We start from the raw sequence: 17857 nt of genomic DNA on the forward strand, positions 1-17857 counted from the left end.
GTTCCGATCCAAGAGTGTTTTTTTCAACTCTGATGGATATGAAAGCAGCTTAACATAGCCATGCCGATAAGTGCACATGCATTTTGTCTTAGTATCTGAAATCCCGAAAATAAGTCGCGGCTTATTGTAAATTTTCGTAAGTATTTTGTGCCTTATTATCGAGACGCGCTTATTTTTGCACGTAGCTGTACGCATACTTCCGATACTCCGTGGATCTTGGTTAAATTTGCCATTCTTAAGGGATGGAAGTAGCGGCACGCTGAAACTATCGTGAAATGACTACGATATCAAATAACGATAAGCTAGCTGAAATAAACATCCGAACGAAGTAACATTGAACCGGTTATAGACGTGATACTCCGGGTAGACGTTATACTTACTGTAGACGACATTCAGTTTGGAGAGCGACCTCTTAACAAACGTCTTCAACTTAAGAACTTGCTTGGGATTGGAAGCAACTGCTTCTGTAAAATGAATAGGAATACGTGAGATAACAATGATATACAGAACGATCCTCACAGTGCGGACAATACCGGAAAAAACTAAAATATACTCGATTTTCAGGGAGTATTGTTTTCTTTGGGTGCAGGACGAAACCCGTTCGCTTAGGTTGATTTACTGAGAATGTTGTGTAATAAGGGAAATGGTGACCACTTTGAAGAAGTGATGGTATACATATACTATTTATGTACATTATGAAATGAGAGCAGTTACGGCAAAATGTACCACAGAGTTGAAAATGTTAGTATTATTTAAATTAAGACTCCTGAACTTTCATCTTATCTGGTTGATTATGGTTCAGAAGCAGATTGACATGGGTATTAGCTTCGCATATGATATATTTTTGTTGTTGTTATAAGCAAAGATATTGTGTCGATATAGAAAGCGGCAACTAAAATGGTTGTGATTAGAAATACATTATCTAATATAAAGGTGCATGTAATATATATATGCAACATTTTCAGATACAACTTTAAACATTTTTTGCCATTATTACATTGAAATATACTACTTTTCGGATACTAACACCACAGTACACATGCATTTTCAAAAGAGAAAGTTTTTATACGTGTGCATTAAAGACATTTCATCACACACAACAATAGTTTTTTAAAGTTTTATCTTTAAAAAAATGAAAATTTTGGAAAATATTGGTTTACATGTCACCGTTTCCATCAGAGAAGCTTTTAGAATATGTCTCTTAGTTTGTTGCTCTTTTAGTTAGTTTATTCTAACTTGACGTTGATTCTAGTATGGTATAATTAATGACTTCCCATTTTGACTTAATGTTATTGTGTATGATCAGAAAGCAATACAAATTTGTAATTTATAATTAACGTCATAATCAACCCAGAAAATGCACACCTGACACTATTATTGTTATGAACCACTGATCAGTCCTAGATCACAACTATATGTCTTCTCGTCGGTCATTCATAAGCACTCTTTTATGTAATTTGTGAGCGCTACTTTATGCAATATTGAACAATTTACGTGAGAAATTTTAAGACGCGACGCATAAAAATAGCTCGACGAAACGTGATTATTAAAAATATCGATGTTTTTCCCGACAATTCTGTTCAATAGACATTACACCGTTACCGAACATCTTGTGAGGTTTCGGGCATGCTAGAAATGTATTGCTGTACCGATGTCATATCTCTCAGAAGTGACACTCATAACAGACAGTATATTTATTATAAGATATTTCAATTTTAACATGCAACCTATGAAGTAAAATACTTCTAAAACCGCTTAGAAGATAAATAAAAATATTTCGAATGTCAACAATGGCCGCTTGCTTGTGGCTTTATGATTCAAAGCTATGTTGTACAATGTCAATAAGGACAGTTACCTTAGATAAATTTACTTCTATTTATATAATTATTTCTTACATAAGATTATTTAGTTAACAAATGATGAAACACGCAAATAATAACAGTATTTCAAAGTTCAATGAGAAGCTAAAACTTTACATAAAGTGTAGTTGCCCTAAACTTTTGCTAGCGGCATACATTATGGCATAAAACAATAAAAAACATCCTGAAATCTTTAACAAACTAACAACTTCTTCAACAGCATTTTTCGACACATGATATAATACAAGCTGATTTATTAAAGAATATTCTCTAACCCCACCCCCTAACTCTCCCCTTCCCCCACCCTAAAATATGTGTCACAAAATGTCACAAGTTTCCATTTTTCATAATGTTCAAGTCCAATGATCAGCTGTCTCAGAAACGAATAGCACCTGGAAGGGTGTGGTTATTTTGAATTGGTACGAAATAAACGGAATAAACGTTTTACCCTCTGCCTGCAAAAAGCACTCGAATGCAATTGAATTTCAGATTTTTTTAAAAGCTATTTATTCTAAACCATGTTTTTCTATATTAAGTAACAATTGTAAGAAGAGTAGATAACTCTTTATTGCTGATCACAGTTTAAGATTTCGTTTAATAATAATTATTATTTTGTAACAGATTTTCGTAAAAACATTACCATTATATACATGTATGTCAATACACACTTGAAAATGTCTTTCTTGATGTCGTAATTTAAGACACTTGTACATGGTGTCAGAAGCCGAACCTCGGAACGCCTAAATCCACCAGCAGCCCCTAGATTCGATGCCCAGAATTTGGCAAATCACTGGGAAAAATGGAAAGACGAATTTGGGCTCTACGTCGATTTGGCGATGGCGGGGAAAGAAGAACCCCAAAAAGTGAAAATGTTCAAGTATATTTCGGTGAAAAAGGCCGTGAAATATATGGGACACTCGCATACGATGAAACTGATGAAACAAAACGAACACTGAAGGATGTGTTATTTAAATTCGATGCTTATTGTAACCCGAAAAAAGTGAGACTGTTGAACGTTACAAATCGTTCTTGAGAAATCAGATGCCAAATGAAAACATTTATTTATATGTAAATGATTTAAAAATGTTGGCACATACATGCAATTTCGGTACACTCAGATTCCTTTTTGAGAGATAGGATTGTGTGCAGAATCCATGATATGAGTCTCCGTGAAGGGTTATTTAGGGAAACTGATTTTAATCCTTTGCTTTGCCTGACAATTTGTCGAGCTGCTGAAATGTCGAAGGAAAACATAAAAAGCATAGAACAACTACAAATTTCAGTTAACACTGATGGACACAATAGGGCACGTCCAAAATAAATAAACAAGCACACAAGCTTAGAGTCAAAGTACTAAAACAGGGAAAAAATGAAATATCCACGGAACATGAAATCATGCAATTACTGTGGAAAGAAACATAAATTCGGTTGTAAAGAATGCCCAGCTTATGGTGCGGTGTGAAACTTCTGCAAATCTGCGAATCATTTCCAAAACATATGCCTTAAAAAGAAAACGAGTGTTCATAACTTAGATACTGAGGAGATAAACATTCAAACCTTTGAGCCAGAATCTGATGAGGATTATTTTGAAATAAAACAGCTGAGCACTGGCAATGACAAGTCATACATCTTTTACAGCATGTTAGTAGACAAACAACCAAAACAATTCCAGGTAGATTCCGGCGCATCATGCAATGTCTTAAGTTTAAAAGATTTGAAAGAATTGCCAAATGTGATGATGGAAGAAACACAGCAGAAGCTATGCACATACAGCAAAGAAACAACCGAATCAGTTGGGACATTTAGACTGAAAATTATGAACCCAAAAGAATGGAAAAAAATACAAAAGTGACTTTATTGTCGAAGACAATGAAAAGTGCAATCCGACACTAGGGTCAAAGGCAGCTCAAGCAATGGAGCTAATTGAAGTAAAGTACGAAAATATCACAAAGCTGGATTGTGTTGAAAACATCACAGCTGAGTATCCGGGCATATTTCCCGGAAAGGTGAATATCACATGAAACTTGACTCTGATGTTTGTTTGTTTGTTTTGGGTTAAACGCCGTTTTTTCAACAGTATTTCAGTCATGTAACGGCGGGCAGTTAACCTAACCAGTATTCCTGGATTCTGAACCAGTACAAACCTGTTCTCCGCAAGTAACTGCCAACTTCCCCACATGATTAATCAGAGGTGGAGGACTAATGATTTCAGACACAATGTCGTTTATCAAATAGTCACGGAGAACATACGCCCCGCCCGAGGATCGAACTCGCGACCCCGAGATCCGTAGACCAACGCTCTTACCTACTGAGGTAAGCAATTCCAACAATTCAACCTCCTAGAAGTGTGCCAGTTGCCATAAAACAGAAACTTAAATCTGAGTTGGAAAGACTGCAAAATCTCGGAATGATCACACCATCATGGTTGTTGTTGACAAGCCAGATAGGTTGCGCATATGCCTTGATCCAAAGGACTTAAATGGGCTTCTGCAGAGAAGTCATTACCCGATCCCTACTGTCGAAGAAATTTCACCAGACTTGAAAAATGCTAAGATTTTCTGGTAAGTTAAGCTTGACGAGGAGAGTAGCTACCTGACTACTTTCAGTAGACCCTTCTGTAGATTCCGCTGACCACGCATGCCTTTTGGGATCAGTTCAGCTAGTGAAGAATTCCAACAACGCCAGACTGAAGTGGTTGAAGGAATTCCCGGTGTTGTCAGCATCACAGATGGCATATTAGTTTATGGGGAGGGAGAAACAGAGAAAGAAGCTGTAAAGGACCATGACATGAAATGTAGAAACTTAATGCAAAAGTGTAGAGACAGAAATCTGAGACTGAATCCTGACAAGTTAAAGCCGAGGCAGAAAGAAGTGAAATATACGGGCCATTTAATCACAAGTGAGGGCCTTAAACCAGATCCACAAAGATGCACTGCCATAAGGGACATGCCACCACCACTCGATTTAACCAGTGTCAGAAGTTTCCTAAGTTTCGTCTCGTTCCTGGTAAAATTCCTTCCGCAATTATGAGAGATCTAAGAACCAATAAGAAATCTCACACGCAAAGATGTTGAGTTTCATTGGACCGAATCACACCAGAAGGCCTTTGAAAGTATCAAGGAGCTAGTGAAAAGTGAACCTGTTCTTCAATATTAGGATGCAAATGAGCCATTAGTTTTGCAAGCTGATAGTAGTCAGTACAGTTTAGGAGTTGCAGTTACATAAAAAGGCAAACCTATAGCTTTGGCGAGTAGAACTCTTAACGGCGACAGAAAGAAAATATGCGCAAATCGAGAAAGAGCTTTTGAGTGTGATATTTGGCTTGGAAAGATTCCTCCAGTACACATATGGACGCCTGGTGAACGTTGAATCGGACCATAAACCGCTTACGGACACCGAAGAAACTGTCTTCACAAAAGACGTTGAAAAGACGTTGAAAAAATAGTGATACCAAGCATGTTGCGGAAAGATATTCTTCAGCGAATCCATAAAGCACATGTTGGAATTGAAGGTTGCATCAGAAGGGCCAAAGATTGCATTTTCTGGCCTGGTATAACAGCTGAAATTAAGTACTGTGTATCACGATGTGAGACCTGCAACATGTATCAAGCGGCACAACCGAAGGAACCATTCGTGAAAAATGAATTTCCAGAGAGGCCATTTGCAAAAGTGGCTATAGATTTACTTTTTTCGAAAGGATAACATATCTCATAATGTCAGATTATTACCCTTTTCTTTGAAATTGGCTATTTAGAAACCACCACATCTTAAGCAGTTGTTGATAAATGAAGAATTCAGTTCAGTAGATATGGCATTCAAGAATGTGTTTTTAATGAAAATGGACCACAGTGTACATCTGAGTACTTCAGAACTTTCGCCAGAAAGTGGATGTTTCGCCAGGAAGCATCATCCCCATATTATGCTCAGAGTAACGAAAAAGTGGAAAATAATGTGAAAACCGCTAAGAACATTATGATAAAGTCGAAACAGTCTAAAACAGACCCATACCTTGCATTCTTAGAGTGGAAAGATATACCAACACAGAGAACAGCTCAAAGGCTGATGAACCGACATACAAGATCGATTTTACCAGTATCAGAAAGAAAACCTGCCGTAACAAACACTGACACGGTGATAAAGGAAAGGAATGAGCACAAGGTCAAACAAGAGCGTTAATATTACTACAATAGGAATAGTTATAGTCTGCCCGAACTACAAGTTGGTGATTCTGTTAGAATTCAGCCCCATGAGTCTGGACATCCATGGCGAAAAGGCTTTGTTGAAGAAAAGATGAACATTTGTTCATACCCAGTTAAAACAGACTCGCAAACTTCCATTACTCGTAATCGTAGACATTTACGTAAGTCAGCCGAGCAACCAATATACTTACCTTTTATAAAAATGTGATAAATCCGTTGGTGTCTAGTCAGCATACAGAACAACCCATAGTATCACAACAGCCAAATGATCAAAAACATAGTGTTATGACTAAGGATGCTGAACAGAACGTTGTTACCACAACAGCCAATTGATCAAAAACATATTGTTATGACTAAGGATGCTGAACAGACCGTTGTTACTACAACAGCTAATTGATCAAAAACATAGTGTTATGACTAAGGATGCTGAACAGAACGTTGTTACTACAACAGCTAATTGATCAAAAACATAGTGTTATGACTAAGGATGCTGAACAGAACGTTGTTACTACAACAGCTAATTGATCAAAAACATAGTGTTATGACTAAGGATGCTGAACAGAACGTTGTTACTACAACAGCTAATTGATCAAGAACATAGTGTTATGACTAAGGATGCTGAACAGAACTCAAAACAGTGTGTAACAACTACACGCAGCGGCAGGGTAACCCGACAGAGTAAATACTTAAGAGATTACCAGTGTTGAATTTTTAATTGATTCGAGTCTGAGTGTTTAAGGGCCACAATAATCCCCGTGAACTTTCGAACATTTCTCAAATGAATCTAGTCGTCATGTTTAAACACTATTAAGAATCTCTCATACTGACGCGTTAACTTTTGAAAATTTCTGTAATTGAAGAAGGATGTAAGAAGAGTGGATAACTCTTTATTGCTTATCACAGTTTAAGGTTTCGTTTAATAATAACTATTATATGTAACAGATTTTCGTAAAAAACATTATTATTATATACATGTATATCAATAAACGCTTGAAAAGATCTTCCTTGCTGTCGTAATTTAAGACACTTTTACAACAATGACCTTGACCTAAGCTATCTAAAAGTAAAACAAAAAAAAAAATAGGTCTCAGTGAAAGGTGCCAGTTTACCAGGTTTGGTATGTTTACTTCATTCCTAACTGAAGTTATCGTGAGAAAACCACATTTTTATTTTAGTAACAATGTTCTTGACCTTGACCTAAGCAACAATTTCTGAGATATTACTCAAGACACACAGAAAATGTAACAAAAATGCTATAGAAGTATTATCTATATATAATTGCAAAGAGCCATAAATCTTGTTTTCCTTCACCAATCTAAATGAAACTTGTAGGGCCCCATTGCCCAATAGCAGTTCAAATTTCTACCATGTTTTATTAATATCCATTGAACCATGTCTGAGATATGACTCCGCACGGACAGAAAATGAACTATTACTATACTACATAATATACGTACAAAGGGTCGTTTATCTTGTCTTCTGTGACCAACAGAAATAAAGCTTACAGGTCTTTATTGCCTTTTAGTAGTTAACATTTCTGCCAAGTTGTATTGAAATCCATCAATCCATGTCTGAGATATGATTCCGGACAGACAAAAATGGAATAAACCACTATATAATGCATATACAAAGGGCCATAACTCTTGTCTTGCTCATGCAATCTGACCGAAACTTGCAAGATAGCAATTTCCCTACAGCAGTTAACAGTTCTGCCATGTTTTAATTAAATATTCCAAACCATGTCATAAATATGGTTTTGGACGGACGGAGAGACGGACGAACGGACAACTCCACAACTATATCACTCCGCGGAACTATATCACTCCGCGGATGATAAAAAAAGTTCTGTTCTGTTCTGTTATGTTCTGACCCTAGGGCATCGTAACAGTATTCATAAATTCATAAATTTACGTGATACTTATGACTGGGGAATTTCGAATCGCACAATTTTATCAGCTATATTAAATAGCACTGAAGACTAAAGTGCGAAGCAACAAACCTGAGGCAGGGACTATGGGTCCGTGATGCTGCGGCGTTGGTACCGAGAACGCCATCTGTGTAAATAATACCACACTAAAGAAGAGTATCATTCTTTCTTCCATCTTTAATTGTTGTTTTTTCTGCAATGACAAAAAGGCATTTCGGTGGAAGTTTTTTTTTCTGAGTGTTAAATATGAATACCGTCGAACGCTGATAAAAAACCCATATATTTACTCTAAACTTAACTAAATATTGTTTGGCTTCAAGGCGTTCATTCTAGCTTTGATGGAAAGAATATATATAAAATATATCTGAAGTAGGCAGTGGTTTTATCTCCTTTTGTTGAACCACAAGTAGATATTTAATTGTTTAAATATGATAAAAACTGGATGTTGATTGAATGCTTTAGCATACACGCTGTTTACCGTCAACGCTTAGAAAGCAAAGACGCGGCGTCGTCAAGCGTAATGTTTAACGTTCCGCTAGATGGCACTGAATTACGCCTTCTTGACCTTAAGATAGATTTACTTTATTTGAATTGACGACGTCCGCGCAGTCTGGTCAGGATCTATGCTGTCCGCTTTCAAAGCCTATTGCAATTAGAGAAACCGCTAGCGAACAGCATGGATCCTGACCAGACTGCGCGGCTGCGCAGGCTGGTCTGGATCCATTCTGGTCGCAAAGCACTATGTTGGTTTTCTCATGGTGCGGCTCATTTGTTTTGTTTCATGCATTTCAAACTAATTTTCATTGTAAAATAACAAATGCGTTTCACATAAGATCTACAATTATGCCTATTCTAACAAATGCTATCAAATAAGATGAAAACGGACATGGAACTATTTTGAATTTTAGGGATATTTTTATAATGGTCTGCTCAAGGTTAATACAGTAAAGATAAAATTTAACAAAATGGGACAAATGGTAACTCCACGGGTCGCTCAACACGACAAAAACGAAAATGTTGCAGGCTCGGTATGATTGAGCCTGTTCATGGACGCGTAGTGAAAATGAATGCTACCGTCCACGCCCTCTAGCACCGAGTTGAGCAGAACTCAACATTTACACACGCTACAAACAATTTAGAGACTTTTGCAGATGTGTACTTCTTGCAAATTTTCTGTCCCGGTTTACATTTTACATATTAAATAGTTATAAATTTTGATCTCTGAACGATGAATACTAAATTAAAGCTAATTAGAAAAATGTCGTTTTGTTTACGCCACTCAATCAAGTGGATACCGTTCTGTGCCTTACTTCGCAGGCCTTATCTCTCATATAGAATGTCGACCTTGATCTACGTTAGCAACATACCTACCATTAATTCACACTTAATTTCATGTGAATGCACTTCTGTTGTGTCATTCTAAAATCAAGTTTTCCGTTCAACTGACATTGTGAATGCCATTATCTGGATCATTTTCATGTGCCCCCAAGTTTGTTAATACAAAATAGTGAAGAAAAAACAGTGCTATAAAAGAACGAACGAGTTTCCATTTTCCTTGGAATAATTCGTCACATTGATGTCAGATTATAAGCCTCCTTTACTGATCGTATGTGCAGATGGAAATATCCGGTTTGGGGTAGAGTTAACGCAAAACAATTACCCGAGTGCCGGATATTGCAATCTATACCTACAACCAGTGATTAATTTCTTTTTTGTAGGCAGTACTCTTCAGAAAACCTAAAGGAATAAAAAAATAAAACGAATGTGTTTCTTTTAGGTACTACTTTACTAAAGTAACATATATTCATTCATGAGTCATCTTACACGTAAGGTGTAAGACGAGATTTTCCAGCATAAACGAAAACATTGGAACGTTCTATACAAATTTTAGTTTTAAGCCATTCAGTCAATTATCTATTACATAAGATAAACCCGGTAACAAGTGACTTGTTACCTACTAGTAAATCATAGAAAGGATGATACTGGTGAACAATTTTGGAACACTGTTAAGAATGCGCAAATCCGTTTTCTAGTAACACATCAAATATTCCTGAATCATTTGTTCATGAGCGACCATTACGAAGGCTAAAATTAAACCTTATAGTTGTACCTAGAGCTGGTGCTTTTCGGTTTGCATCTTGTTTACTTCATTTAGTAGCGTAGCGTGGTATGCTAGGTTACTCAGGTGAGTAACATTTAAAATCTAAAAATGAAAAATAAAAAAGGCTAAAAACTCCATAGAAGCAATGAAAAAAAATACTGATCAGGAGTGGGTATGGAGGTAGGGACAATGTCATAGCATATGAGTATGCTGTTGTCTTGGTCCTTGACTTTGTTATAATTTTTGTGACGGCAGACTGCTGTTGCTCTTTTCACTATCAAAATTTCTAAATTTTGTCGTTTTTTTTTCTTGTTTCACTTGCTCTTGCTATTGTAAATATTTATTTAAGGTATTAGATCCCTAATAGTAATGTTTACAAAATGGCATTTGCTTGGTATATTCTTAAAGGTGACCGTGTTTCGCACTGTTTTGCAATTTTTAAACAACTTTTACCGTGCCGTTTTTTATAAATTTTGTATAACGTATGGTATCTCCTCAAGCTCACGTAGAGACAAATTTCAAAGTGATGGCCACTATCTGAAACGTTTGCAGGGAACTCATTTTACCATTAATTTTAATAAAAAAAAACCATCTAACTATTGGTAATCAATTATAAAACACAAAATAAAAATGTCAATACAATTTTTTCTAGGGTGCCTCAAGTAAACGGATTTAATGAGACAGAATTCTTACTCCAACATTAAAAAATTAAGGTCGAATCTTGTGTTTCTATTTTGAATTTTGCTTACTTCATTCAAAAATAACCTTGGGTCAGACGTAAAACCTACCTAAATTTCTTCCACGATATATAATCTAAAGAGTGAAAGCAAAATAGAGAACTTTACCGCAATTAACTCAATATTTTTAAAGATGTGTAACTCTACCCCTTCTGTTTATGTAGTAAATTTACCTTGAACAGCAAGAAATCGCTTATCAAATTATTTTTTTTTTCCATTTTTGTACAGTAAGGGTAGATTTCTCGGAAGCACAGGGCACCAAAAACACAGCTTCAGAGCCACGCATTTACATAGTAGGCCGACAACAAAAAGAAGCTGTAACGGAAAAATATTTCAGACGGTTGCTTCAAACATCCAACAAGTACATATTAATTTATGTTAAATATTGATAGAGGGGAAGGAAATAGTAAGGGGCATATAAGTCTTGAAAGAAGTAAAAACTGGTCCCAGTAGAGCTTTAACCTACGCCCCCCCTGAGATTGCAGTAAAAGTAGGTTTATGGTAGGAATTGAATACTCTTCAAAAGGGATGTACTCTATTACGCTTCTAATACCTTAAATCTAAATACATTTAAAATTCTAATTACATATAATTATGATTTCAGATGCATATGTACTCTAACTGCTATTGACCATAAGAACAATCTTCTTAATGGCAATTGTCCATCACTAGTAAATTTTAGAAGGATAAACAACTGTCTGTATTAACTACGAAGTTACAAGCATTATTTCTTTATTCGCTACGCTCAAACAAAAATAAATCATCTATCCCATAATCAAAAGAGAATCAACGGGAACGAAAAGAACAGATTCATAAATTAATATTTAGGCTTTGTCATCCGCATTGCCATAGTATAACACTGAATTTCAGTCATATAAATGTTCTACATGGAAAACTTACGATTATGAACATACTTTCCGAGTCATTTTGCTGCGAGGCACCTACTCAAGACCGCTTCACTGACAGTATAAAGAAACCAAGTTTCAACACCACTTACCTTCTTCTTATGCCTTGACACCCATTTCAAAAACATTATTGCCGGAAAATACATCAATCAAAATTATTTAACGCACGAAATAATTACACTTCCTACACCTCAATACCTTGAAATACTGTAATATACGTACCTTGATTTTTCTTAACCTAGAATCCACATATGTAATAAATGCTCATAACCAGCAAATATTTAATTACTGATGTCGTCTACAAATTTCCTTTATTATTGTTTCCTGAATTTAAATTTTATATTTCAGCCTAAACATCTGTCACAAGACTTGTCTCTGTATCATCATTTGAGCCGCGCCATGAGAAAACCAACATAGCGCCTTTGCGACCAGTCTGGTCAGGATCCATGCTGTTCGCTTTCAAAGCCTATTGCAATTAGAGAAGCCGTTAGCGAACAGCATGGATCTTGACCAGACTGCGCGGATAAGCAGGCTGGTCTGGATCTATGCTGGTCGCAAACGCACTATGTTGGTTTTCTCATGGCGCGACTCATTTCATTGATTTCTAAGATTATAGAGATACAATTCATGAAAATTGTAAGTTTTTAAAATCAATGTTTATGGCAAGGACAATTGTGATATTAAAATGCAACATACAGCATTCACAATGCAAACATGCAACAGGTGGCAAACAATGACTATTAGCAATTACATTGGTCTAGAAATCAGTATAATGAATACAACATTTTCCTATAACTACAGTATTTAAAAGAGAATTTACCGAAATGTACATGAAGAATGAAAAAAGAATCTGTTGAAATAGCTGCATCATTTTGTCTGTTTTGAAACTATGCATAAGTCAAAGTTTGTCCTCAGCAGTCTGATCAGTTCTTATGCAGTTTAGAGTATTTACTACTAGGTAGTTTGCATATATTCTGTTGTAACACGTATGCACACATGTGTACTTTATTTAAGAATTTAATGCTATTTTCTGTGCGTTTATACGGGTATAAACCACACTGGGACTTCTTGCAAATTCATGAATTGCGCTAGCGATTCTTGGATGATTAGCAAGAAGCTTTCCATTGTAGTTCATACCCATATAAACGCACACAAAAAAAAAGCATTCCATTCTTAATTTACATTTTACGACAGCTTGCTACAAAAATAACCGATTTGCTTTTCAAGAGTATCAGAAAATCAAAATAAATGTTAAGATATCAATCTTTTTGTCATCTTATAACAGAACAGTCACCCATGTTTAACTATAATTCGCCTTCTGATAAAAATACAGATCCTGGTTTTTATTTAAAATACTTTTAACTCCAGCGAAAATATATATAGTCGTGTCGACTCAATTGATATCTTTGACGTCAGAAAAAATAGTTAAATGTATAAGTTCTTTTTTAAAGTTTGGGCGTCCAATTTTGAAATAATTTTTGAAACGAGGCAATTGTGTTCATGTTTTTGGCAAAGTACGTAAGATTACGGACAAGTAAAGTCTTGTGTTTTATTTCTCTGTGATTTATCTCTCTGAAAATAGATGAACGCTACATCAGGCATATGAATGAAAACATATACCGACAACTGATTAATACTTTTTACCATTGATCAGATTTGATTTATTTTGTACGAACAGCTTAAATGCAAATGTATCAGTAATGAAATAGCAAGACATTGTTTTAAGGGAGTAAAATGAGTGAAATGTAACTATACTGATCTAAAGAGTTAACCCGCTTGTGATTGTTTTGGTTCGCTGTTCAGTACCATACTCCTCATAAAATAAACAAACGTGTTTGTAAACATGAACGCTTCTAAACTGAAGGGTAGAAGCATTACACCACCGATCTATGCTAAAAAATAATGAAAACATACATAACGTATCTGACTAACCTATAAACCGGGCCAGTCTATTTTGTAAGTAAAATAACACTGTTGACCCATTTAAACGAGGAGTACGTGGTGGTGTTACACTCATTAACTTGTTATTGTTTTTATTAAATAATATTAAGTAGATGATATTGTTCGATATTCAATGTCCGCAAAAATATGTCTAATGTTAAGCGAACATTAAAATGTAGAAGTGTAATATATTAGAAATGGCGGGATCAGTATAATGATATAGAACTATTCTAACGTTATTCATTGTTGAGGTTCTAATGACTTTTTATGACGGATAACTCTGCAAGTAAGACACAGAACGATATCTACTCGATTGCGTTGCGTAGCAACCCACTCGAAACTGCGTTGCGTTAGGTTTTTGGCCGATTTTCCTAATACAAACCAGAACAAATTTATGCAAATACACATGCTTTGTTTTAAGAGGTAGTCCTTTAGATAAGAAGTGTTTGGATAATTTCTTGTTCCGGACAGAGACTATATATGATGCGATATTGTCAAAAACTGACAAAAAATTCATTCCCTCCCGGACTGTACAGAAGTGTTTAAATAAACGGCACAAATTTAGCAAGAAACGGAGACATTTTCACTCCGGGTGCACCCATCGTATTTCATTCAATTCGTTATACAACGGAATAAAATTCCTTTTAATCATACTTACAAGACCGGAAATTTATACAATCGGCTATATTTCTCCATCTGTTCTTTGAAAAACTCACCGTTAAAAAAACGTAGGAACCACTTGATCTGATAAAGCTATGGCCAGTGTGCAATTGTTCGTGCGTATTGATTTAGTATGTGTCCATACACACGATACAAAACTTACACACTGCCGATGAATACTTTCAAACGCATAGCTCTTTCCATACATACATTTTACTTTCTTTAGTAGAAATGAGTCAAAAGTAATAGCTATTAAATTAAGTGAAAACTTTTAGTACTCATCAGTCAGCATTCTTTTAAAATAAAAACAATGAAAGTGTTGTGTAACGGTTTTTTAAAATGCCAATAGGTACTGCGTAGTATCTTTAATGTCAAATTCAATACATTAAAATGCGAACATATTTTATACGCTTTTACGATGTAACTAATCATACGAAAGAGAGTAGCACTGTTCGTGTTGTCAATCATTTTAGAGCAGTCCAGTTTAAGCTCAAAGACATTTTAAACCTTTTTTTCTAATCTGTCTAGAATTATATGAAGTAAAAGCTCGAAGGTAATGCAAATCACAGAATATTTCGAGCCAAGTATAAAGCCAAAACATAAAAATGCATTCTCTGGTAATTTAGGACACACTTTAAACTAAGTCTCCATGATTGTATATTTTTTTCCATTTAAGTCCTTTATCATGTTCACTTAGTTATGGCAGCTGATTTGATTTTGATTCGAGGAAATGACTTTGTCAGCTGGCGAAAATTAATTCGGAAACATGTGCAAGCAGTAAAATACACAAGGGCAAGTAGATGAATAATGCTATAATTTAGAATCTGAAAGTGATATAAAAATAAAAAAAAGGAGCGGTGATCTAGTGGATAAAGTGTCGGCCGCTGAATCGGGGGTCTTTGGTTCGAGCCCCGCTGTGGACACGACCATGACTTCTCATATGACACCAGTACTGGTTTTTCCAGAAAGCGGACTCGAGAATGGTTCAAATAAGCTTGAAACTTTCATCACAATCAAGCTAAAGTAAATAATTTTAAGCTAAAATGAAAAAAAAAATGTTTAAGGTTTTTAAGTATAGTATAATTAAGTAAAGAAATACTGTCAATTTGCATTCATCTTGCATGTGTTAAAGCATTTTTGGCGAATGCAAGTGAGAAATAACAGGTCCATTTTTGAAGCTTAGCTGAATGGTATATTTATGTGTCATAACCTAAAGGAGAGTTAATCATTTATCTAGAAATCAAGAGTTATACCATCTTTCTAGGGCAGAGATATTAAGTAGAATAAAATTTTACGAGCAGAATATTTTCTGGACTGTTGGTTACCTTTAAGAATTGTCCCGGTACTTAAATTCCGCAAAGGTTTTCGCAATTTTATATTCACGTCTATGCAATGTATAGATAGTGATAAATAAATGGTATTTTATGTCTGATAAGTAGGATAAAACGTACTCACCAATAACTATATTTCTATACTGTATCTTTGTATGTTCAAAATAAAATTGCACATAAATCCGATTTAAAAATCTTTTTATTACATTCTTTCACTAAATCTAGGTATATTCCAAACGTCTTCAACTAAAAATTTTATTTGAATACGTACTAGTATTGATAATAAGAATGAAACACGATTATCACATATTATATTCCATTTCTATATAATAGGGTTATTATAACAGTAGCTTGATCTGGGATGCAGTATTTGGCTCGAGTGGATTTTGTCAGATCGGATCTCACGAGGCGCGCAAGCGCCGAGTGTGATCCGACTTTGCAAAATCCACGAGAGCCGAATACAAAGTCCCAGATCTAGCTACTGTTATAATGACCCTTTTATTATATACCTTTACCATTTTGATTCTTGTTTTGTTCTTGAACAAAATCTTCTATGTTTATCGATATTAAATGGAACTTAGTGATGTTTTTATGTGCGCTATATATAGAAATGTGTCGGGTCATGCATACTAATGATAATAGTCCGGCAGCATACAATACGGAAGGTACAATACGGAATTTAAAAGGTACAATACGGTTTTTTGTCTGTCTCTTCATATTTAACTGTGAAATACAAGCCGACTTTTTTTACAGAATTTATATAGGTATATAATAAATACATATATTTCAGATCGAAGTGCAAATTAAATCCGACTTGAATCTCACCAATTATTTCATTTCTTCATTTAGTCTACGTTTTTTGTATCTTCCAAATTGTTAAAAGTTAATTCCAATTGCAAAGCATACTCAAGAACGTGTGTTTAATACCGTTCTGTACCACTTCAGCCACTGACATCCTCAGCCAGGAATCGCCCGACGTCAAGCGTTTCGACCCTTTAATCCCAGGAAACTTTCTAGGCGACGGGTCCGTACTGTTGATCATGCACTACGAGTCAGTGGTTAGCTTCGAACTCTTCTCCTATCTCTTCAGCCACAACCAGCTGGATGCCCTTTCAGCAGCAAGACTAAGCCTTACAATGGCGTTTTCCTCAGTATCCACCCCTGTGATGTCGATGGCGCTGAACATTCTCGACAATGACTTGCCAATTTCAACAGGGAATAGCCCTGCCAACCATCCTCGTTCTCTGCACTGCTCTTGGAGCTTTGTGTACTTGGCCTGCTTCCGCATAAGCCTCTTCACAGCGAACTCCCAAGGAACTGTTAACTCTATCATCGCCAGACGTTTGTCCTTCCTGGACCAGATGACAATGTCTGGTCTCAGTTTGGTCTGTACGATGCCAAGGAAGATCAATTTCCTTCTGAGGTCAACTGCCATTCCCCACTTGTCTGATTCATCAAGGAGGGATCTTCTTGCTGCTTTCTTCTTTGATGCAGTCTGGACTTCTTTGACGAATTGTATCATCTGTGGATTCTGCTTTGTCCTCTTCTTGGTTCTCTCGCGTTTCAAGGTTTCTGCAAGTTCTCTGAGTACACTGCCGTGTGTCTCCCCCTGTATCTGCCTTTGGTTAGCGATGAGGCGCATGCTGGCAACACATGCTCCAAGGTTCCTACTTTGTCGCACAATGAACATTTTATGTTGTCTTGTAGTTCCCATCGGTGTAAGTTAGAAGGTGACGGAAGCAGATGATAAACAGATCTTAGCAAGAAGCTCAGTCTGACCAGATTTCTGCCGATGTCAGCTTTCTGTCTGTGGTATACCACTTCGTCTAAATGCCTTGGGTCCCCTGGAAACTGCTCTTGTCCTTCTTTCTTCCTCCTTTACCAAGCGTACTTCGTTCTGTATCATCTACCTCCTCGTGATACCATCCGCGGAGTCCCATCTCTGGCTTCATATTATAACGAGCCCTTGACGACCAACAGCAATAGTTCTGATTATATCTTTGTTGACCTCTAGTCTTTGCAACCTGAACTTCTCCACTAATGACGAGAGTGGGAGCTGCAGTTGATTAGTTTATTGTAGAGACAAATGTTGTTGAAGCTGGGTGGGACCCCTAGCCATCGACGCAGGTATCTGCTGACCGTTCGTCCAAGCCTTCTGCTGTTGATGTTGCTATTTTGTAAAGCATTAAGGGCCACA

The 17857-nt window shown here is 36.2% G+C and overlaps 1 long non-coding RNA gene across 1 annotated transcript; it reads right to left on the reverse strand.

Annotated features, from left to right (window-relative positions):
• Nucleotides 1-380: 380 nt before the first annotated feature.
• Nucleotides 381-12083, reverse strand: LOC128550845 (uncharacterized). The gene is made up of 3 exons (XR_008368501.1): nt 11951-12083; nt 8058-8178; nt 381-464 (listed from the first exon to the last, which is right to left on the reverse strand). It is a non-coding gene; the product is annotated as an uncharacterized LOC128550845 (long non-coding RNA).
• Nucleotides 12084-17857: the final 5774 nt, after the last annotated feature.

This window comes from Mercenaria mercenaria, chromosome 18, assembly GCF_021730395.1.
Source record: "Mercenaria mercenaria strain notata chromosome 18, MADL_Memer_1, whole genome shotgun sequence".
Taxonomy (NCBI): domain Eukaryota; kingdom Metazoa; phylum Mollusca; class Bivalvia; order Venerida; family Veneridae; genus Mercenaria; species Mercenaria mercenaria.